This window comes from Dermochelys coriacea, chromosome 18, assembly GCF_009764565.3.
Source record: "Dermochelys coriacea isolate rDerCor1 chromosome 18, rDerCor1.pri.v4, whole genome shotgun sequence".
NCBI lineage: Eukaryota > Metazoa > Chordata > Testudines > Dermochelyidae > Dermochelys > Dermochelys coriacea.
Window position 1 is genome coordinate 5590654 of NC_050085.1, and position 23063 is coordinate 5613716.

The 23063-nt window shown below is 46.0% G+C and overlaps 2 long non-coding RNA genes across 2 annotated transcripts; one reads left to right on the forward strand and one right to left on the reverse strand.

Annotated features, from left to right (window-relative positions):
- Nucleotides 1-7842: 7842 nt before the first annotated feature.
- Nucleotides 7843-19642, reverse strand: LOC122457025. Its single transcript, XR_006276286.1, has 2 exons — nucleotides 18851-19642; nucleotides 7843-11657 (listed from the first exon to the last, which is right to left on the reverse strand). It is a non-coding gene; the product is annotated as an uncharacterized LOC122457025 (long non-coding RNA).
- LOC122457026 lies at nucleotides 19573-23063 on the forward strand. Its single transcript, XR_006276287.1, has 3 exons — nucleotides 19573-20278; nucleotides 21017-21072; nucleotides 21481-23063. It is a non-coding gene; the product is annotated as an uncharacterized LOC122457026 (long non-coding RNA).

Consider the following 23063-nt stretch of genomic DNA (forward strand, 5'->3'; position numbering starts at 1 on the left):
CCAGAACAGCATCCTGGCTATATCCAGGGCAGCTGGAGCAGGGTGAGCAGTGTCAGACCAGGGCTAGCTGGGGCTGGGGAACAGCAAGTGCTGGAAGCAAAGGTCAGTGGAAGACTGGAGCACACTTTTCTTTGGGAATGAAGGGATCCCCGGTATTTACTCTGCACAAAAGGGAGACAACGTGTAGCCTCCTCTGATGTGGTAGTGATGGGCCTCCAGCAAGGGAAGCAGCTGATACTTGGGGACCAGGAGAGTGAGAGCAGCGTGTCAGAACCGAGAAGGAAGGTCTAATGCCTTTTTCTGCACAGCACATTAGGCTTGAGTTATGAAAAATGAAGGCCATTTTCCCTGAGCTATAGTTGTCTCCATATAGTCCCCTGCCTTCAGCCTGCTGGGCTACCTCAAACCTGCCCCTGCTTTCTTGGTAACAACCCTGGCAATCTGGGAGGGAAGCATCTGCAGCCATAAACTGGTGGCTATTTTGCCCCAGTTATGTGTGCATGTATGCGTGCGCTTGCGCTGAAGGTCCTGGGTTTGATACTGCAGTTGAATACATACATCAGGAGGGTAGTATGTATTCAGCCACAGTTTGCCACCTGCTGTCCATGATAGTAATATTTGGTAGCACTTTACAGCTGATGTTTTTGGGAGCATCTGTCATCTCTAGGAACAGGAGTCTGGATCAAACCCGAGGTCTGTCTATTCCAGTATCCTGGCTCTCACAGTGGCCATTGCCAGATATGTCAGAGGAAGGTGCAAAACCCGTTCAGTAGCCACGCCACTGCTCTCATCCTAATCTAATAGAGATTGGCTCAAACCCTGAAGTATGAAGTTGAATATGCCATCCAAGGTTCATCCGATGAAGTAAGCTGTAGCTCACGAAAGCTTATGTTCAAATAAATTTGTTAGTCCCTAAGGTGCCACAAGTCCTCCTTTTGTTTTTTGCGAATACAGACTAACATGGCTGCTACTCTGAAACCTGTGATAACTCTAGATCTGCTTGGTCCCCCTATAAATGGCCAATCCCTTTTTGAAGTTTACTAAGCTTGACTTTTTTATAGTTCATACAGAGAACAAGTACTGAGCGAACCTTGTTCTAACTTATCGCCATTTTCTGAAGGACTGGTTTCTTTCTTCCATGCTCCATCTGAACAAACATTACCCTACTCAGGAGTTGTCCGGCAACAGGCAGGACTGCGGGTTTTTAAATGGACACATCCCTTTAAACCAAGTCTCCACCATCTGCTCCACCCTCTAATTACAAAGATAAAAGAGCAGCATTCACAGCTCTAAGCAAGCGCTAACTAGGGATCCTGGATTTAGCTTTCTATTTTTACTCATTTTCATTGGTTACTTGGCCACTTGCATTCCTTGTAACTTCCTAGAAAAAGGTGTGGTTTTTGGGGGGAGGGGGTGGGCTTAGGAAGTTTATTTTAACTATGATGACATAAACTAGAGGAGAAATTGATTCTTTAATTAGCAATGAAATAAAACTGAAAATTAAACAGTCACTTTTATTGTGTGCTTTCTCTGTTCCCACACTGGAACCAAACTGAAAAAGAAAGAAGCCATCTGACAACCCTGTTCTGATGCACAACCAGGAAGTGTGGAGAGAACTGACAGGGGTTTATACAGCTTTTATGGATGATGCGGGAAAAAGTCCTCTCTCTTTATTTGATTTTTATTTACTTATTTATTCACGGTTTGGATTTTTTTTACAGTGATTCTTTAAAATGTACAGGAGTTGTTAAGTTAGCGTTTGGCTTTGGTTTCAGCCAAAAAACAGAATCCTGCTCGCCAAGTGGTTAGGGTGCTAGCCTGGGGTTTTAAAGACCTGCATTCATGGCCTTGTTCCATCACAGGCTTCTTTGTGCCCTTGAGCCAGTCACTTAGCCTCTCTGGGTAGGTCTACACTGCAGTAAACACCTGCATCTGACCCATTTCTGCTGACTTGGGCTTGTGGGGGGAGGAGGGGATTTATAAAGTTGCAGTGTAGATGTTTTGGCTTGGGCTGGAGCCCAGGCTCTGGGACCCCATGAGAGGGGAGGGTCCCAGAGCCAGGACTTGAGCCTGAACATCTACACTGCAATTTTACAGCTCTGCAGCCCAAGCCCCGTGAGCCCCCGTCATCTGACACTGGTCACCTGCAGGTGTTTTATTGCAGTGTAGCCATATCCTAAGTGTCTCAGTTTCTCACCTGGACAGTGGCATGAAGAGCCAGAGCTGTTAGGAGGACAAATCCATTAAAGGGCCCCATATAACTACCTCAGCTAGACAGTGGTCTCTCTTCAGGACAAAACACCAGTGTCACCTTTGCCACATGAGTAAGACTGTTCACCCAGGCATGGAGCCCAGATTTCAGTAAAAGGGTGTAGTGAGGGGGCATGGCCTCCCTCCAAGATGGATGGGAAGAGACAGCCCCGCACTCCTACAAAGGGTATCGTAAATCGTATTCTGCAGGTTGTCAGTAATACTAGCACATTTTATCCTGAAGGGTCTGGACACCTTTTGTTGGCTATACAGAAGTATCACCCGCTCCTGGAATGCAGCCACTGCTGGGCAAGGATGTGGCAGTTGTTTAAAAGAGCAGCTAGGGTTGCCAACTATCTACTCGCACAAAACCAAACACCCTTGCCCTGCCCCTCCTCTGAGGGCCTGCCCATGCCCCGCCCCTTCTCTGAGGCCCCGCCCCCTCACTCCATCCCTCCTCCCTCTGTTGCTCACTCTCCCCACCCTCACTCATTCGCTCATTTTCACCAGGCTGGCTTATGGGGTTGGGGTGCGGGAGGGGGTGAGGGCTCTGGCTGGGGGTGTGGGTTCCAGGGCGGGGCCAGAACTGAGGAGTTCAGGGTGTGGTAGGGGGCTCTGGGCTGAGGCAGTGGGTTGGGATGCAGGAGGTGGTGAGGGCTTTGGCTGCGGGTATGGGCTCTGGGTTGGGGCCAGGGATGAGGTGGTTTGGGGTGGATGAGGAGGTTTGGGGTGCTGGAGGATGCTCCGTGCTGTGGCTGATGGGTTTGGAGTGCAGGAGGGGGGCTCTCTGGACAGGGGCAGGGGGTTGGGGGGGTGAGGGCTCCAGCTGGGGGTGCAGCATCTGGGGATGAGGAGTTTGGATGCAGGAGGGGGCTATGGACTGCGTGGTGGAGCTGAGGGATTCAGAGTATGGGAGGGGGCTCTGGGCTGAGGCAGGGGGTTGGGGTGTGGGAGAGGGTATGGGATCTGGGCTGCGGGTGTGAGTTTCAGAGTGGGGCTCCTGGTCAGTGATGCAGCGGGGGTAAGGCAGGCTCCCTGTCTGTCCTGGTTCCATGCTGTGCCCTAGAAGCAGCCAGCTGGTCCGGCTCCTAGGCAGAGCAGCCAGGAGGCTCCGCGCACTGCTCTTGCCCGCAGGCACTGCCCCTCCCAGCTCCCACTGGCCATGGTTCCTGGCCAATGGGAGTGCAGAGCCGGTGCTTGGAGCGGAGACAGCATGTGGAGCCCCGTGGACCCCCACCTAGGAGCCAGACCAGCTGGCCACTTCCAGGGCACAGAGTAGTGCCAGGACAGGTAGGGACTAGCCTGCCTTACCTCCACTGCATGTAAATGCCTCAGCTGTTCAGAATTGCTGCCCCTGGCCAGTTTGACACGTCTGTCAAGAGCGGTGGTAAGGCTTGCTCTGCCCATGGCCCCTGTGTTCCCACGGGCCTCTCCCCCACCCCAAGGTTATGGTGCTGGGTTGAGAGAAGGACTAAGGATTATAGGACAGCCCCCCTGCCATAGGGATCTAATTGCACAGAGAGAACGCTAACTGCTGCTTTGCAGAGAAAATTTCACCTCCCTACCCTCCCCAAGTGGCAGAGTCACCAGCCATTGCAGATGTATTGTAAGTGCCATGATTTGGGGGAGGAGTCACTTTTAAAAGCTGCTTGCAGTCAAGCAAGCGGCTGCAAGCAAGCTCGGGCGCGTCAGCTGAGCTGTCTGCAATTCCCCACCGCCGTTCGCTCATGAACACAAAAGGAAAACCAGTAACTGGGAAAATAAACCAAGGCAAAAAGTGAAAATACAACGATGTGAAATGGGCAGGTCTGAACCCCACCCTGGGCAAGATTGAGTTAACTGGAGCCCAAGAGCTCTATCAGGCCCACCTTATTATACCTGGAGAGTGGGTCAGGCTCAGGGAGGAATAAGGGAGAAGTTCAGTAGGGAAGACCTAGGAGAGAGGTAACCTGGACTTCCGGCTCTGTGGGAAGACCTTGACAGGATCCAGGGAGAACCCTACTGTGAGCAAGGTATTGGTGACTCCTGGGATTTGCAACCCCTGTGTTGTTCAGACTCACTATGAATGGGGTTAATTGACCCAGTGGTGAAAATGCCAGCAGCTACCCAGAGCCCTGTCCATGCCAGCAATCCCGGCCCTGCTGCTGAGAGCATGCTGAGTGCTGCACGGGTCCCTGCATCTCTGGCCATAAAAGCTCTGGGCAAAAGGTCAGAGTGTGTTACAAAACACAAGTGAAAGGATAATGCTCGGGCAGTGTGATTCACAGAAGTTAGTTCAAGGCTTGCATCACTCAAGGAATGGTGCTTACTGAGAAGTGGGCAGTGACTTGCCAAGAAAAACATCAAGGGATGTGGACTTTTCAGCTTTGCAGGGAGCACCTGAGACACCTTTGATCTGTAATTGTTTATATATATATATATCAGGGCTGTTGAACCATGTCTGCATGGATTTTGCAGAAAGACACATGAGCAGGAGGGGCAGCAGCCTCAGAAATGTGGCTTTGAAAGATTCCCTGCTTTGTGGCAAAGAAGTTAAAAAAAGGAAAAAGGGCCAACTCCAGTTTCTATTTCACGTGCAGGTTCTCTTTAATCTTGACCTACCCTCTGTTACCTGTCAGCTCTGTGTTCTTAGGGAACCAGGGCGCAGTACCCAGCCTGTCTGACTCACGAAGGGCACTCCCTCACCTCTGCTTGAACCAAAGCCAATCAGAAGACAGACTTACACAGAGCAACCAAAATTCAGTGGGAGATGCACCTAAACCCCTCCGGACAAGGGTGACAGGATTCAGGAAACTCCGGTAGCCTCATTTGCATCGAAGATGGGACAAGGAGGCATCACCGTTAGCAGACAGAATGGAGAACAGAGATTCCGAGGCAAGAACTGCACAGAACTTTGGGACCAGAGAAGCAGGGAAGCACTGCATGATGTGGGATTTCTGCTCCAGATGTTAATGAACCCATGCCTGCACACACCCAGCTCAGTAGTTATCAGACCAATTCTAGTAATAAATTCTTTATTGGTATCCAAAATACTGAAGCTGCCCAATTGCATTGTGAGCTCCCTGCAGAAGTACTGCCCATAGCCAGGAATAATCAGTTCCTATTGTCTAGCCTGAACAAAACAACTTTGGTATACGCCCTTGAGCCATCAGTTTACCCATAAACAAATCTCGTGTTCTTCCTTGAACCATTGTTCTTTTCCTACAAAAACCGTTACCCATGCTCAAGTAAGTGTTCTGATGCCTGGATCCAAAATCTGTATCAGTTCCATTGGGACTTCATCTTCTCCTGATTGATCGGGCTGGGGGCTCTGCCTGTCTCCTGCACTCTGGACTCTCAGCTACCACCATCACCTGGGACCCCCTATCAATTCAAGCTTCACGGAGTGGTGAGAACCCAGCTCTCTCTCTTTCTAGGGATAGCCTTCTTACCCTGACTTGTGTGATCAGTTATAGTTTTCTAAACCTGACTTTTACAATCAAATTTATGAGATTTAATATTAAAACTGTTTGGTTTGTTTGGCTCCCCTTTGGTAATTACCTGGCAATAAATAATTTTCATGGTTAAGCTGGTTTCTTCTCTCGCTCTCTCCCCCGCCTTGTGAGTATTTTTTGGCTTCCTCATTTGCTCTGCAGCAATGCTCCTTGTACCTAAGCTAAAGATCCCTGCAGCGCGCCAAAATACTGTGGGGTTTGCTCATCAAGTGGGTTACTACCAGAACAATTGGAACGTGAAAGTGGGGATAGGGATGTGCTGAACCTGGGGCATATGAGGGTGGCAGCTTGGAAGTGCTGTTCGACCCAGCCTACTGAGTCCAGGGACATATAAGGGGTCAGCTTGGGAGTGCTGATTAACCTGGTCCTCTCAGACACACACTGTACATTGATAGAATTACAGAACCCCACCACCACCACCACCCAGAAGAGTAATCCTAATAAATGAGCATATCCCAAAGTAACAGGCAAATCTGGTAACACCTCCTGGGACCTTGTTATGGAAATCGCCACCACCCCCCAACACCTCCCTGAGTGGGCCCATTGAGGTCTATGGATCTCTTCCACTAGAGAGTCTCACCCACCTGAGACAGGGTGGTGATACCTGGCTGTATGTAAGTCCATGGGGTAGCTCCCAGCTGGTGTGAACTGTTTTCACTCCAATAGAGTGCTGACAGTTTACACCAACTAGGCATCTGCCCCAGATTATGGCTAGAATTGTATTCCAAGTGTGTTTGGTGTTTCTTTTTTTATTAGCCTGGCCTTAAAAGTTTATCCCTCATCATTTCTCAATCAATCTATAGTGCAGCCCTCACCACAGTCCCCTGGGAAGCACAGAAATTAGTAGAAACATTGTTACCGACTCTAGCCTGGGGCATATTTTCTACCTCTCACTAATAATGTGTTTAATTAGATACTGGTTTGTAGGCTACTATGTTCTCCTTACTGACACTGGTCTTTCAAGAAACAAATACTAAATTACATTTATTTGGATGCCAGCTGAATTTGATTGGATTCATTGCTTGCAAATGGGGCAGTTGGAGAACTCAAAATCAAATGGTCTTTCTCTTGTATTTGTGCTCTGAAATTGTATGTACAGAGTCCACCTGCGGTAACATGTAATTAGGCTGCTACAGATTCATGTGTAAGCTGCAGTAAATTGTGCTGCCACGTCAAAGAATATATTTTTAGTATAATGAATTATTATCATTTATATACTGTGCTAGTGCCTACGAGCTTCAACCAGAGCCCCGTTGTGCCAGGTGCTGTACAAATCCAGAACAAAGACAATCCTTGCCCCAAAGCATTTACGCTCACTAGTATGTTCCAAACCTGGTCAAAGCTAAAGCATTACCATAAATCTCCTCGTTCCAATTCCTGTCTCAAGGCGGATTGCTTGGTCTCAGTGACTTTCCTTTCACTCGCAGTGGGGAGAGCTCTCACAAACACTGTGGCTTTGGAGATGCTTGATTTTCATGTCTCGTTAGCAATGTAAGGAGGTACTGCAAACACATCAGACCTGTCCTCTGCTCTCTGGCTTCCTATAGTAAGTCCAGCTTAAGTCCCTGTCTCCCAGCCCTCAGTGACCTGGGCCCAGCGTATTTAAAAGAACATAAAGAACTGGGATGAGGACCCGTAGTCGACAGTGCCATTCTTCAGGTACGATGGAACTTTCTACCATCAGGGTAAAGCTTGTATGTGCAGGAGACGGTGCTTTCTTGGGGGTTGGTCTAAGACCATTGAACAAACTCCCATAGTAACTAAGAACCAACCTGAACCACCTCCCCTTCCATTCCAAGTGCAAGGCACGCTCCTCCATCCTGCCTTCTCCAATATCACACGGAGCAGTGTGCCCATTTAAAAAAAAAACAAACCCCAACCTACACACCAAAATACTCCACTGCACACACAATTCTCCCCCTCCGGGAGACAATGAGAGTGCGAGAGAACAAACCACGCAGAACAGGTGTTAGTAGCGTAGGGTGCATCTACACAACAAAAAATGACCTGTGTCAGTGAGGCTCAAAGCCTGGATCAACTGACTCAGGCTCCCAGGACTGGCGCTGTGGGGCTTAAAATAGCCATTTGAGCTGGAGCTTGGCCTCTCAAACCCAGTGAGGGGGGGAGGGTATTGGAACCCAGGCTCCAGCCTGAGCATGGACGTCTACTGCAGCGTGAACACTGGGAGCCCAAGGCAGTTGACCTGGACTCTGAGACTTGCTGAGGGTTTTTTGTGTGGTGTAGACATATCCTTAATGTACAATGGGAAGATGCTTAGATACTGTGGCAATGAGGGTGGGCTAAGAACCTATCGAACAGAACAGAATGTCAGATTCCAAACCAGCTCTTGCCCCTCTGGAACTGGAACTAGTGGTGCTGGTTGAAGTGGTTTCCATCATATCTGGGGTTACAGTTTGGTTCAATGGCTCTCAGCACCCCCACTATAAAAACTGTTCCAGCCCCCGATTGTAGGCTTAGAGTTTTCTCTCTGAGCTTTTCAGGGGGGAAAGTGCTATCGAATTGTTTTAAAAGGTTTTTTGTTTTGAAAATGCGTTTTTGTTTTGATCCACCCTGAATTATTTTCATAGCCACCAGGGGTCAGCGAAAGCACTTCTGATTTACATAACCATAAACTGCAGCCAAAGCACTGGTTATGTACACAGATGAATGATTTTTCTAGCAACCTTTCTCTAATATTTTATGTACTGTGTATTAAATTATGGAGGAGACAGACAGCTGTCAGCTTGATTTCTGCATATTATCAAAGATATCACACCGCTATCTGAATCATTTTCCCTTCTGTTGTTCCAAATAACAAAATGATTGTGACAGACAATTCCCCCCTCTAATATCACAGGTTTCAGAGTAGCAGCCGTGTTAGTCTGTATTCGCAAAAAGAAAGTCTCTAAGGTGCCACAAGTACTCCTTTTCTTTTTGCCCCTCTAATATGTCCTTTTCCCCCCAGCATGCTTTCTTTATGCATTTCACCTCTCTCTGTAGAATCAAGTTGCACGGTTGCCCCTGCACATTCAGAGTCCCTTGTTTGTTTGTGTGGGGCTTCCACACAGCAACAAGGACGGGAGGGAGGGAGGGAGGGAATGAATTAGAAAATTATTGTCAAACAAACAAACAAACAAAAACCTGGCAAGACTCAGAGGCAGGTAGAGCACTGGATAATCCTTTAAATTCTTTACTTTTTTTTTTTTTAAATTAGACTTCAAGTTGACAGTGTCCCTTTAAGTGGTCTTTTCTGGATCTCTACTTTATTTATAAATGTACATTTAATATAGTGAGTAACGGCGTAATAAATTATTATTAATAGATGTTTTAATACTTGGTTAATCAGCAAGTCCAACAGGTCAGTAGGTTGCTTATAACGATGACTTATAACCATACATAAAAGAGACAAGGTAGGGAAAGTAATATCTGCTATTGGACCAGCTTCTGTTGGTGAAAGACACATGCTTTCGAGCTCTACAGAGCTCTTCTTCAGGTCTGGGAAAGGTAACCTGAGTGTAACAGCTAAATATTAGGTGGGAGAGAGTGTTAACCACAATGGGGTATAATAATTTTATTAAGATAATGTTGAAATAAAAAGAAAACGGTACAGAGTTTAGGCATAGAAGTTTCTGGTTATCAGGGAATAAGGTACAGATTTGTATCAAGAGGTGCAAAATTCAGTTTAGGAGCAGGTGGCGTAAGGAATACATAATCGGCAATCTCCCTGATTGGGGGTAAAAGTTTAACGGGTCAAAGTACAGACATTGAGATATGGGGGTATGTTGTCTATATAATGGCTACGTTGAGGTGTGGAGTGTAATGAGCGGATGCCATGATGAGGATGGATCTACCCTCATTTGGTGGGATTTTACATGTTGCAGGAGACCACTTAAAATGAAGTGGGCAATTAGCACCTGTGCAGTCGAAGGGCAAAGGAGGTTTAGTTGGTTACAAATTGTTGTAATGAGCCATAAAGCCACTGTCTCTGGTTGAGTCCATGTTGTTTTAGAGTCTAGCAGAGTTATGAATGTAAGCTCCCAGGCTTGTCTTTTAAAGGTGTTTGAGGACAATACAGAGGGATTGTGAAAAGTGCTCACCCACAAGTGATAGGGTGCATTGTCTTTAACCATTTTTCTGTGTGGTTCATTTGAGAGTTTAGTGATTATCTGGTTTCACCCACATGCATGTTGGGGCATTTGAGGCCCTGGAGGAGGTACATCACATGTCGTGATAGGCATGTTTAGGACCCATGGGTCTTGAGGGGCGTGTTATGGAGGTGTTGATCATCATAGCAGTGGAGATATGTCTGCAGGTTTTGCACCTCAAATGAATGCTCTCAAATGAACTCACATGGGAAAAACAATAAAAGGTAAAAATGCTCTATCACCTGTGAGCAGACGCTTTTCACAAAATAATCACTCTGTATCTGATCGGTCAGTCTTCGAAAGCAAACCTGCTCAACAACTTCAAAAGACCAGCCTGGGAGCTTAAACTCAATTCTGCTACACTTTAAAAAACATGGACTCAGCAACAACCCATTACAAACATTTGTAACCCATTAACCCCCCTTTGTCCTGTGATTGCAGTGCAGAGGTGCTATTGTGCATTGCATTTTACATGGTCTCCTGTAACATGTTACCCCTTTATGATAAACAATCTATCCTACCTTCTATTGATCTCTGGCACTCTGGTTGCCTTTCCCAGACCTGAAGAAGAGCTTTGTGTGTCTCCAAAGTTTGTCTCTTTCTCCAAAAGAAGTTGGTCCAATAAAAGATATTACCACCGCCAATTTGTCTCTTTCAAATCCTGGTACCAATGCAGCTACAACAACACTGCCAACAACCATATGTGTAGTACCTTGTCCTGCAGTGCTTCTAACTATAAAACATACTTTTTATGCTTCTATAGTTATTAATCAATTATTAACCCTTTATATACTATTGACAAATGTATTCTTAATATACAGTATGAGCTTTCTGGAATCCACAAAGGCCAATTAAACATACTGTTCTAGAGATTCTCCATTGCCCTGCACCTTGTTACAGCTTTGCAAAATGCTACCATTCTGATTTGCCACTCTTTTCCAGGGTGTAAATGACGGCACGAGGTGCAGCATTATGGAGGATCAAACCCCAGAGCTCTTGTTGTCTGGAAGAGAAATCCAGGGGTGAAATCCTGGCCCTGTTGAAGTCAATGACTTCAACAGATTCCGACTTTCACCCCACAAAGTTTTTAATGCCAGCAATGGGAAAATGAAATAGGTTTAGGATCTACATCTCATGCTCCTCCCCTTATATTAAAAAGCTTTCTAACCTTCATGGGGGATGTATTCACATCTCTTGCGCAGCGTGAAAATTGAACTAAAGCGAGGGTTCCATAAGGGATGGAAAAGTGAAGCAGAAGCAGCATGTGTTAAAATAAGCCTTTGAAGTGTCTTGGAATCCCAAATTGGAACTAAGGATTAGAGATGACAGTGAAACTGCATATGTGCAAACCCCTCTAGGCAGAATAGTAACAGTCGCTCCGCGTTGCATCATACCCACAAGAAATCCTGTGGGCCTCATTAGAAAAATCCATACAGCATGGCACAGTAATCAGGGTGGAGTGATGGACTGGATTACGTGGTTTAGCAAACATTTTACCAGCACATGGACAACCCAGTGCTCCTCTCTGTTGCATCAAAGACCAAACCATTTGCATTTGATCTGGAAAAACCCGAAAGCCATGCGACCTGCCAGCAGTACGGAGCTGTATTTAACATCGACAGGGAAATTCCCTTACTCCAAGTCCTCCTTCACTCCCCAGTACTTTTCTTTCATCTGCTTCCTTGTTTGCTCGAGCCCTGTCAGAGGTTTAATGGAAGACGGGTGTCTGGGCTGCAAGCTGTCAGTGTGAAGTAATATCGATCCAATGCTGAAAATTAAATTAAAATATGTGAACACAGCTGAGCATGACCTATGACTCTGTTACTGTTACAGGTTTCAGAGTAGCAGCCATGTTAGTCTGTATCCGCAAAAAGAAAAGGAGAACTTGGGGCACCTTAGAGTCTAACAAATTTATTTGAGCATAAGCTTTTGTGTAAAGCTCACTTCATCAGATGACCCGTTCATTACCTTGTCTGGAGCAGTTCCCCTTCCCTCTGCTGGGCTCCCTTCACATGAAAAGTGGGCGCTCCTTTTTAAAGATTTTATTATGATTCAGAAAAAGCATACAGCGGCCTAAGCGCTTAGGCCCAGATTTTCAAAAGCACACAGCACCCAACCCACCACCCTGACCATGCCCCGAAATGAATTGGCCTGTTTTTCAATGGTACTTATAACCCAGAGATCTCCATTGTTCTTTTAAATTAATGGGAATCTTTCCACTGACTCCACTGGCTTTAGATACGGACCAGTAGGTGCTGCTGAGTATTTCTGAAAAGCTTGCTGCCTTCGCTCGGCCTCAATTCAGAAAAGCCCTTTATTATTATTCTTTACTATTTATATTATAGTAGTGCCTAGGGACCAATTTAAAACGAGGCCCCATTGTACTAGGTGCAGTATAAATGCAGAGGAGTAGAGGGACAATGGGTGGTGGGGAAAGGGATAGTGCATACAAGCAGATCGAGCAATGGTATTTTGCAAACAGAAAATCAGTGTCATGATTTTTTTTTCTGCAGGGCACCTGGTGGGTTATTTATTGATTTGAGGTTTTTTTGGCAGGGACAGGGGCAGATTAACTAACCAGAGAGACAAAGGGAGAGGCCGGGAGCATTGAAGGGAAGAGAGTGGGGAAGAGGGACTGGGGAACATGCCGGGCAGGGGGAATGCGGCTGAATAGGGCAGGAACTTCAGGAAGGGTCAGCGCAAACAGCCCATCAGCACTAGGGAGAGGATATCCAGCCTGATGACATCTTGAGTGTCTGAGAGTCCCTCTGCAGCATCTCCCTGCAATGCTGCATCCTCTCCCCCCTCTCTCCTGCCCATGCTGTGGCTGCCTCTGGGTCTGCTCCTGCCAGCTTGGGCATTTCTCTGTCCCTGGGGCTGGCTCCTTCCCGGAATGTCCCAATTCCCCAAGCACACATGGCTCAGCGGGGAGAGATTGCGACAAGGGCTGGGGTGGCACCGTCAGGGTCCCATCTCTGGGATTCCAAAGTCCCTTGGGCTGACACCAGCTCAGTTCCCTTTTCTGACTGTTCTTTCCTAGCCATGCTCTCCAAGAGCTTCCCTTTGGCCCCCTCCACAGCTCTCCACTGCCTTGTTCAATGGGATGACTCAGACAGAGCAAGTTAAGCTGGTGTGTATGTTTTTGCATGCTGCACACTGTACAGTACTGTGATCCTGAACACTGTTTTCAGGGCTCTGTGTATTCTGCAATTCTGGGGAATTGGCTGTGGCATTCACACTTTGCTGGAGACCAGGGCCCCAGAACCTGAGCTTGCTTTCTTTGTTTGACTTTCTTGCCCTTCGGATTGCAGAGATTATCTTGAAAACGTGAACTGAGTCATGTAAACCAATGCAGTGGCACCTGTCTGAGTCTGCGGACAGCCTGAAACAACAGCCTTCAGAGGTGTGACCTGCTCCATTCATCTCAGTTGGAGTCCCATGGACACCCAGTGGCGGATTAACACATGAGCCCATGGGGCCCCAACCAATTTGGGGGTGGCAGCAGGAGAGCTGAGACCTGTGTAGCAGCGGGGGAGGGGAGGTGGCAGATGGAGGGTCCAGGGCTCCCTGGGTGGCTCTTATCATGGCCCGGCTCCAGCTTCTGGCCTGGCCAGGGGATGGAGCCTCAGGGGAAGATGACGAGCAGGGGAGGGGCCCCAAGGTGAGTGGGGTCTAAGGCCCACCTCATCCCCCCACTGGGAAGAAGCTGGTGCCACTAGCAGGGGCTGAGCCTTGCAGGGGAGCTGATCAATCACCCCACCACAAAGTGCAGCCCCTGTCCCAGGCTACTATGCCCATGTAAAAAAGTGGGCAGGCCTGGTCCTCCTGGCCTCCTAGTTACAGCCCCCCTGGGTCAGGAGGGCAAATGTTCTTTGTGCCCGAGGCCACAGTAAACCTTAATCCACCTCTGTGACTGCCAGAATTTCTACAGCTGTAGAAAATCTGACATTTTCCCAAGTTTCTATAGGAGTCAGCATTTCTGTTGGGGGATTTGAAGAACCCATCACTTTGCTTTGTCTCCTTGCCTGCCTATTGCTCACCAGCTTCCCCAAGAACGGGAAACTGAGTGGATTTCAGAGCATACACAGTTCCATGGAGCCAGGCAGCAGGGAGGGAGCCAGAGCTGAGTCCAAGGTGCAGAGGGAGCCAGAAGTACAGGCAGCCTAGGAGAACAATACAGTAGCCAAGGTCCAGACAGCCAAGAAGGTGAACTACTCAAGTTGGCTACAAGCTTCCCCCTTCCTGGATGAACAGGAGGGGAAGTCTTAAGCTTCCTCTTGGGAGCTGAGACCCAGGGTGCAGGGCTAGGCTGCTCACAGCACAAAAAAACCCCCACCCACACAGTCCTCATTGAAAAACATCCACAAAGGGCTCATCTCCAAGTGGTTCCAGCTGGGCCACAGCTGTGCGTGTTTGTGCAGAGGGGCGGAGGGAGGGATGGGAATTTCACAGTGCTAGAATAAATTAACTCTGCTGCAGCATAGAGAGGAGGCTGCTGTTGTGGAATTTAGGGGCTGTGGCCATGGAATTTGGTCTGCGTATGCTGCAGAGTCCACAGGGCCATGACTATGACACTGGTGTAGCTTACACAGCCTGCTGTGAATGCTTGCAAAAGGGCAATGTTGAAAGTGCACATTCTTTCTCATCCACAGCACTCCTCTGCAAGAACTGATAGTTTGCCATGAAAAAGATAAATGCACCTGGATCATGAGAGATGCCCTGATCCTGAAACTGGATACGTGCTGGCAGACCCTCCTTCGCACCCACACAAAGCCCCATTTAAGTCATTGGGGTTCGCTTGCCCAGATCCAGGATCAGGAGCAGAGATTGTAAGGGCAGTTTAGAACACCAGAAATTAAAGGCATTACATAGGCAAACCTGTTATTGGCCACTGTCATTTTGGCAATGTTTCCAGTGCAGGGCTCCCTTCTCCTCTGACCCCTGTTCAACCATAAGAGGAAAGAATCGATAAACCTTGTTTATTTCTCTCCAGGCAGAAGAAAATAACAAATATTTAACTCCAGCTTAATACTGAGGATGTGATCAGTGGAAAAACTTCCACTGGTTTGCACAGGAACAGGATCAGCCGTGTGGTATTAAATGTGTTGCAGACTGCGGACCTCTGGGTCTGTGCAAGACTGCATTCATTGCACTAGGTCTGCGTAGAGCCCCATTTCCTACTAGTACTGTTTCAGCAGCATGAGCTGGCCTTTAAGTCATTGCTGTAGCTACCCTATCACTGGAGGGACAAAGGCTGGTCAAACTTGGCACATATGTTTTTAAAAGAGCTTTTCAATCAACATCCAATAATTGACATTTAAAATTAAACTAACTTTTTAAGAAAAATCCAGCAGAAAAAGGATTTTTTGCAACAAATAAACATTATCCGGGGGCTTCTGCAACCCCAACGTTTCAGTACCACTGTGATAACAGAACAGAACCGGCAAGAGAAATGGACTAGAAACTGCCTACCTTTAAATATCCCCACTGTATTTTTCACTGAATGCATCCGATGAAGTGAGCTGTAGCTCACGAAAGCTTTTGCTCAAATAAATTTGTTAGTCTCTAAGGTGCCACAAGTCCTCCTTTTCTTTTTGCCTACCTTGCTTCTATCAGCTGAGAGAAAGGTGAAAAGCAAACAAAGAATAAACAGTAGAGAGCAAATCACATTCTTAACATTCTTTCCATTTTAATAATTTACTTTCAGGTGTAGTTTGTAATGGAAATCTGCTTCGCAGAATTATACCAGAAAGGGATAAAGTCAGTGGTGACTTATGCCAGTGAATCAGTAACTCAGGTCTGTGGGTGGAAACTGCAACAGGGGAGTGTGGCAAACTGGCCACTCCTCCACCTACAGGAGTGGCTGTATAGGTGCCAGCACAGCATCAAAAGTGAGTGTTGCCGGCTAAAAAGGGGAAAGGCCATGGTATCTGGCAGGTCCACTGAAACAGTAGTTCAATATGCAAGTTCTCACTGCTGGAGTTTCTAATGGTGCAATGGATTGGAATTAAAGCCAGAGAAAACCTGAGGGAGAGCAGAGGCAGAAATACTATCTCCCTTCCAGAGTGAATCTTCCCTCTGGCCAATTACCAGTGCAGCGAGAGATTGCACATTTCGCAGTTCCAGCTTTGCTGAATTTGGCATGTGATTCTAAATCTGACCCCTAAGCTTCCCACCCAAAAGGAATTTGTAATGATCTAACCTGCATTCACCTCAGCTTCTCAGTTAGTGAGGCTTCTTAGTGTTATAGGCCTCAAACACACCATAAAAACAAAAAGCGCAGCCCTGAGAATGTGTCCTTTGTCTGGTTGTGTCAAGCCCAACTGTAATCTAGATGTCTGCAAAATCCACCCTTCCCTAACGATCAGTCATTTTTGCTTCAGCATAACCATTGTGCTTCCCCCTCGCATTGTTTCAAAACATCTTCCCACTCGGGGACTGTTACATATGTTCTTGTTGTGGCCCAAACTGGAATGCCAAAAAATCAAAAATTAAGGCAGCTTCATCTTGCTGTTGTGGGGGAGAAGGATCACAAACATCCTGAATTAGGTGAACATAGTAGCTCTAACTTTCCTTTTCTCTGCCTTGCTGGTTTGTATCACAACTGCAAGGTAAAAATACAAAATCCCGTTTTTCAATATTTCCCCTTTAAAAAAATGATTAAGAGGTTGAACCTGCACGAACAGGAGGATTCGGGAATGGGATACATCTAAGCACGAATGTCACCTGAATACACAGTAATGTGATTTGCTTTTAAAGAGTACTGGTTTCAATACCATGGCTAAATCGATGCAGTCTGTTATGCAATCATATTACTTGGCTGCAAATTATAGACTAGGTTACCAAAAAAAACCCCAAACCCTCCTGAAAATAGATGCATAGCACAGGCGTGAGAGCCGGGCTTTGATATTTAATATCCTAGCCTTTTAAAACCCCTTTATTTCATAATATCAGAATGATTACACTCATTACAGCTCATTGCTGCCGATGAATGATATTCGCTCTTAGCTGCGGTCAAGCCGCTTACAGTCATTTTATTTTATGAGTATAATTCAGTGAGCGCCTACATGCTTTATATTTTTAATTCAGTGAAAAATCAAAACGCTCCACCCAGATCTTTTATTTTACGGTTCGTGGCAGCAGCTTCATAATGCTGAGTTATAACCCCGGGTGATTTATGGATGCAAGGAGGAAAAAGTAAGGGGGGAAAGACCCCCCCCATAGATATATGAATGCATTCCCTGTGCCTCTAAATTCTCCCTGACTGCCTAACCCAGTGAATATCGTCTAATCTCCCTTCTGTTGTTCAGTGGGCTGCTTTATCCCTGGCTAATCTATTACAACACCGACTGTATCCAGGCTGGGCTCCAGACTGGAGTCCCTTGTGCGTATGGCAATGTCACAGAGCCAGCAGTGTCACTGCCCTTCAACGTGCCAGATGCCTCCTGCCCCATCCACTGCAGAGCACACATGATCATCTGGGCAGCCCCACAGGTCCAGGTGCTGGAACTAGGGGAGCTGCTGCACCCACTGCCTTGAAGCGGTCTCCATCATCTGCAGGGTTTACAGCGCGGTTCAAAGGCTCTCAGCCCCCCCTGGCCATTAACCAGGCAGGAGAAGCCAGGAATCTGCCCTTCCCCCCCCACCTCTGTGTTTTCACAGGCACGCCACAAGCCGGGGGCGGCGGCTGGAAAACCAAGCGCAACAGCGCCCCCGCGCTCCCTTCGGTGGCAACTCCGCGGTACTGCAGCTCAACGGGGGGAGCCGCCGCCTCCCGGCTGCCGCTCGCCACAAAATGGCCGCTCGCCTCGCCCATAACGAGGCTTCCAGAGGCGACAAAATGGCGCCCGGCAGGGAGAAGAAAGAAAGGGAGAGACAGGGCAGGGGAAGGGAAGGAGGACAAGAGGGCCCAGGGTGAGGGGTATAAACCACAGCAAAAGCAGGGGGCAGTGCCACCAAGCTGTATATTACACTGACAAATGCCCATGGGGTTGGAATCAGGCTGAAATCTGCTGCCCCACTCCCAAAATGCCCAGCAACCTCCATTCCTGTCCCAGGATTGTACTGTGGGGCCCAGATATAGGTTCAATTGACCTAACCCTTAGCTTCCCCCCAGGGGCTTTTCCCAGAGATTGCTGCCTGGCCCTTCATTCCTTCAAATCCCACATTACCAATGGGCTGATGCCAGACCCAGGATCATTTGCTTTTCTGTCCCATCTGGAGAGCAGCTTTATTATCTTTTCTGCAGAGGCTTCTTCTAATCTGCTCTCTTCATTTAAAATCACATCCCCCAGATTGCCAATGCTGATTTTACTACAGTAACTGGAGAGGGTCTGGCCCACAAACGCTTTTGTTCCTACCTTTTTTTTTTTTTTTTCATTTTCTGCAAGGGCTTTTACTACAGACTCTGCTATCTGTCTCTTCAGCAGGAAAACACACCCTATAAAATGCTATCATTAATATAAAGACCAGATTTGGGGTCATATATAATAAAGCCTGTATGGTTATATAGCTATTTCTGCATGCTATAGTCTGCCCTCTATTCATTAATTCATGTACCTAGTACGATCAGATACAATTATCCTGCAAAAATACCCCATACACTAAAATACTTCGTTGTTAAAGGCTGCAGCCCACTTACTGTATATGCTTATTTTTAACATTTTTACCTTATCTTTTCTGCACGATATTTCACTACAGACTACAGTATAACATAGCCCCTTCTTTGTTAAAAAATACATATCTAAAATGCTGTTTATTCCTATAATTATAGTTTTAGGCCCATACAGATACTATATTTCTATATATTAATAGTCTTTCTTCCTGGGACTGATTACATACTATAAGTAAAAAAAACCGCACCTAAAACACTAAAATTTAGTTATTAATATAAAGATTGTAATTTTGGCCCATATATATGTTTGATTTTTGTATATATATATATATACACACACGTATTACCTTTGCATTCCTCCATTGGCTTTCTACTACAACATATCCTAAAAGCAGAAGAAAAAAATGCCATCACCAAAAAAAATTAAAAAAACCCATCTCATTTTAAGAATCCATGGTGGAAGTTTGTGCCTTATTTTTTAATGTGTTCCACAGAGATGCAGGTTTTCCTTGGGATATTTGGGGAGGACTGTTTAAATTACGAAACCAAAAAAAAAAAGCAACCAACAGAACAAAAAGAAAAAAATCATAACTGAAGCTGCAAACGCAGTCAAATATACTCCAGCTCAGACAAAGCCCCCAACCATTCAGTGTAACGAAAAGAGAGGACCAATTAGTTCAACAAACTTAAATGACAAGGATTTTCTGTAGGTCCAGCAGGAAGAATCAGTTCCTTTATTCCACCATTTAGAGCTCCAAACACCCCCATTTTTTGGGCTTTGTTTTTGTTTGGGAGTTTATTTTATAAGGAGGCTGAAAAACAACCAAGCCAGGATGCAAAAGACACTGGTGAGACTTGTGCACATGATTCTGCACGGAGACAGGTGCCTCAGATCCTTGTGCATTTCTGTCCCTTTTACTATGTGCTTTGCTCCTCTGTGAGTGTAAAGGGTTCTCTCCTCTCCCCAGCTTGGCCGCTTATTCCAGAAGTTTCTAAAGCAGAAACACTGCAGCTGCAAAGCCCTACGACAGCTCCCTGGCTTGGAGCAGGAGGGGGAGGGTTAAAGCTCTGCAGACCACAGCCCAGCCTTTGCCGCAGAGTGGAGCAGGCGTGGTTGCTCCTGTAGCAATGAGAGGAGGAGGTACATTCCTACGCATGCTCACAAGGCACCGCCCCCCCGTTGAAGCATTTGAACAGCTGATGAGTATCCTCCCCCCCCCTCCCCGGCCTGTGCGAGTAGATCAAAGGCGTAGGCTATTTTCAAGCTGTTTGCCCCACCCCCGCTCCAGCTTTCACCATAACCTGGAGGCGTTCGCCAGGGGCGAGCTTTTTAAGGTTAGACGCGGCGCTGTCTGCGGAGGGAGATGAATGAGGCAGGCACAGCAGCCTGGATTGTGCCTTGCTTTCCCTCGGGCTCAGGGGCTGAGAGCTGCCCAGTCTCCGCTCGTGGGACGGGGGGGACTCTCCCAGTTGGGATTTATTTTTAAGAGCTGCTTTTTTTTTTTTTTTTTTTTTTTTAAAAAAAAAGAGCATCTTGCTCTTGCAATGACCGCTTTCCTAGTATGTGGTTTACAAACCTCCCTTATGACGAGCTTTGGGTTTGCAGCACGTCTAAAATACCCCAGATTCAAACAAGCCCCTTATAGTAGCTGTAACTGCTCCACTTGACTAATGCTAGTAATGCTTTACAGATTTATGGTACCTTCCCTGGGAGGATCTCAAAGCACTTTACAAACATTCATGAATTAAGCTTCACAGTCCTCCCTGGGAAGTGGGTAAGTATTATGATCTCTGCCCCCAAGGGAACAGGGAGGTACTTCCCCGAATTAAATAGCAAGTCCATGGCACAGGTCTACTTCTGAGCTATAGCAAGATAGGGGCCATGGTATTTATTCGACTAGAGGGGGAGTTTTTCATGTTGGTGCTGCGAGTTGGGGGATATAACCTACATCTGTCTAACGGTGCTGATGGGTACGAGGTATGATACCGTATCTCTATATCCTGGAAACTGGAAAGTAATTTCTCAGTTTGTTCCATACAATTACCCTTTCTTCTCAAACAAAGATGTTTAATTGTCTGCTTGTAGATAAAAACTCATGTAAAATTTTTGTATTCCAAACATTACTCCTTTACTGTGTTGTTTGTGGCTTGCCACAATTTTGCATTCAACCATGCTGCAAGTACTAATGTGCCTCTATGCATCTACTGAATTCCTTCCCCTGCTAGACAGTGCCCACTGAATGCAATCTTTCTCGTTTGGCTGCACAACTCTGCAATTTGCTGTAAGTGATTTCCTCCCCTGTTCCCAAAGTACATTGAAGCATCACAGTGGTGGCTGATAAAGTGAGATCCTTTGCCTTTTCTGCAGGCATATGGCATTGTTTGTGTACCTTCCATTCCACAGCTTGTAATAATTCCCGGCAAGTACTGTAAACACAAAGTGATCTAGAGGTACTGAAGCTGGAATAAGTCTTTGGTTAATGTGACTAATGAATTATCATCTAATTGTGTAGGTGTACATTTCACTGGGGCCACAGGAACCCACAGAAGGTTTCCTCTTCCTTACCAGGTACTGCTTATGAAAACTACTGGCATGTAAGGTTGTTTGGGGTTTAGGGGGGAAGCACTCTCTTTTCATGGCCTTTTAAAGAGGAACAGGAAGGAACTATCCTGTGGATTAGTAATTCCCACTTTCTTTTCCGTAACATTTTTAAAAGTGTACAGTTGTGTGCACACAGCAGTGTGTACAAGTGTGTAAATGTTTTTAGTTTTACTGTATATGCTATGTCTCCCTCCTCCCATATGTATTATCATAGCCCTTTTCATGGTCCGGGCCCTAGATGCCCTTTTCATGGACCGGGCCCTCTTTGTGCCAGGTGCTGTATAAATACTGAACAAAAAGATGCTCCCTGCCCTTAAAGAGTTTTTACACTCTAAGTTGGCAGTGAGCCTTATTTATTTATTTTCTGGTCATCAGATGAATCTGATTCACAAGGGAGGACTTATTTACCTACTCAAAGCCATTGATGCCAATGGAGCTCCACCAGCACATCTCAGATGCAGGCCTGAGGTCTAACGTCGTGCCAGGGGTGTTTAAATTCAAGCTTTTCCTGCCTTACCATGTTCTTAAAATACAGTCATTTTCTAACATCAAAAAACTTGTGTTACCGGGGTGGAAACTTACAAACCATAGAACAGTATGCAGACTCACTGTGCCTAATGTAGTTGGTTTAGAGTATTTGGCTAACAAATTACATTTTTTTTTTTGATAGCTTAAACAAGGGTCACTCCCAACTTTAAAGGGGAAGCTGCTGTATTTTTTTTTCTAGATTGCAGTAGATTTGACCCCAAACCTGACTTACTATAACTTGCAAAAAGAAAAAGAACTATCTTCTGCATATTAAATATCTATTTTTTTTTTTGTTTTAAACTATCTCTATAAATATCCTTAGGTACTAGTCTGCATCCCAAGTAGTGCTGTGCACAAAAAGAAATGTAATGGTAAAGAATATAATTTTCCTTTTAAAATCTCCCACTGGTTTGTGCTCTTGTTTTGCCTTTGCAGTGGTTAATTTACAAATGCAGTTGTCAGCATTGTGCCACATGAAATAAATATGCAACCTTCAGGGACTACAAGTGTAGGGTCCTCTAAACATACCAACACAGATGCCAGTTCAGCATCGAACTTGAGCACAAGGTTAACTTTAAATCGGTGAATAATCCCATTGACTTCAATGGGACTGCTCTCAAACTTAAGTGCCCTGTTGACTCGGGATCATATATATAGGTAAAAAGCACAGTATTGCTGTATCCAGAGTGTAAGTGTTTGCTGGTATAGTATAACACTTATACACAAGTATACCTAGACGAGCAAAGCCCTGCTAGTGTAGACATGACCCATAACAGTACATAGAGCAGTACTTCGTGGCTTCCAGCTTCTGATCAAGTCTTGGTGCTGTATGTATTTTGTGTTAAAGGTGACTTGCAAAATATTTTTTAATTGGATTTACCCCCGCCTTCCCTTCTTGATGTTTAGAGAATGTCTAGCATGTTTTGTTTTTAAAGGTTTTGTTTTCCTACTTGCTTTTTTTTAACCTTTTGAAATATTTTATGTCAACTTTTGTTTTCCATGATGGATGGATGGTGTGAGCTCTCGAAGTTTATTTGAAATAGGGAAAATAGGAAATATTTGACAAAAGCTTCCTTTCTTCAAATAGTTAATTAGTGGGGGCGGGGGGTTGTTTTTGTTTTTTAATAAAGCATTTAAGAGTTTTAAACAGTCATGCTAAGGCCTTGTCTTCATTGCCGGGGTGGGGTAGGTGAGTGGGTGTATTCTGTTTCTAGCCTTTAATGGTCAGCCAACCTTGGTGGGGTTAACCACTGCTTAAAACCAGAGTAAGCTCCTTAGCAGTGTACCCCTGGTGGTATGCAGAGTTCTTCCACGGGGTACATCAACTCACCTAGATATTTGCCTAGTTTTACAGCAGGCTACATAAAAAGCACTAGCATAGTCAGTACAAACTAAAATAACATACAATTACTTGTTTATACTGCTCTATA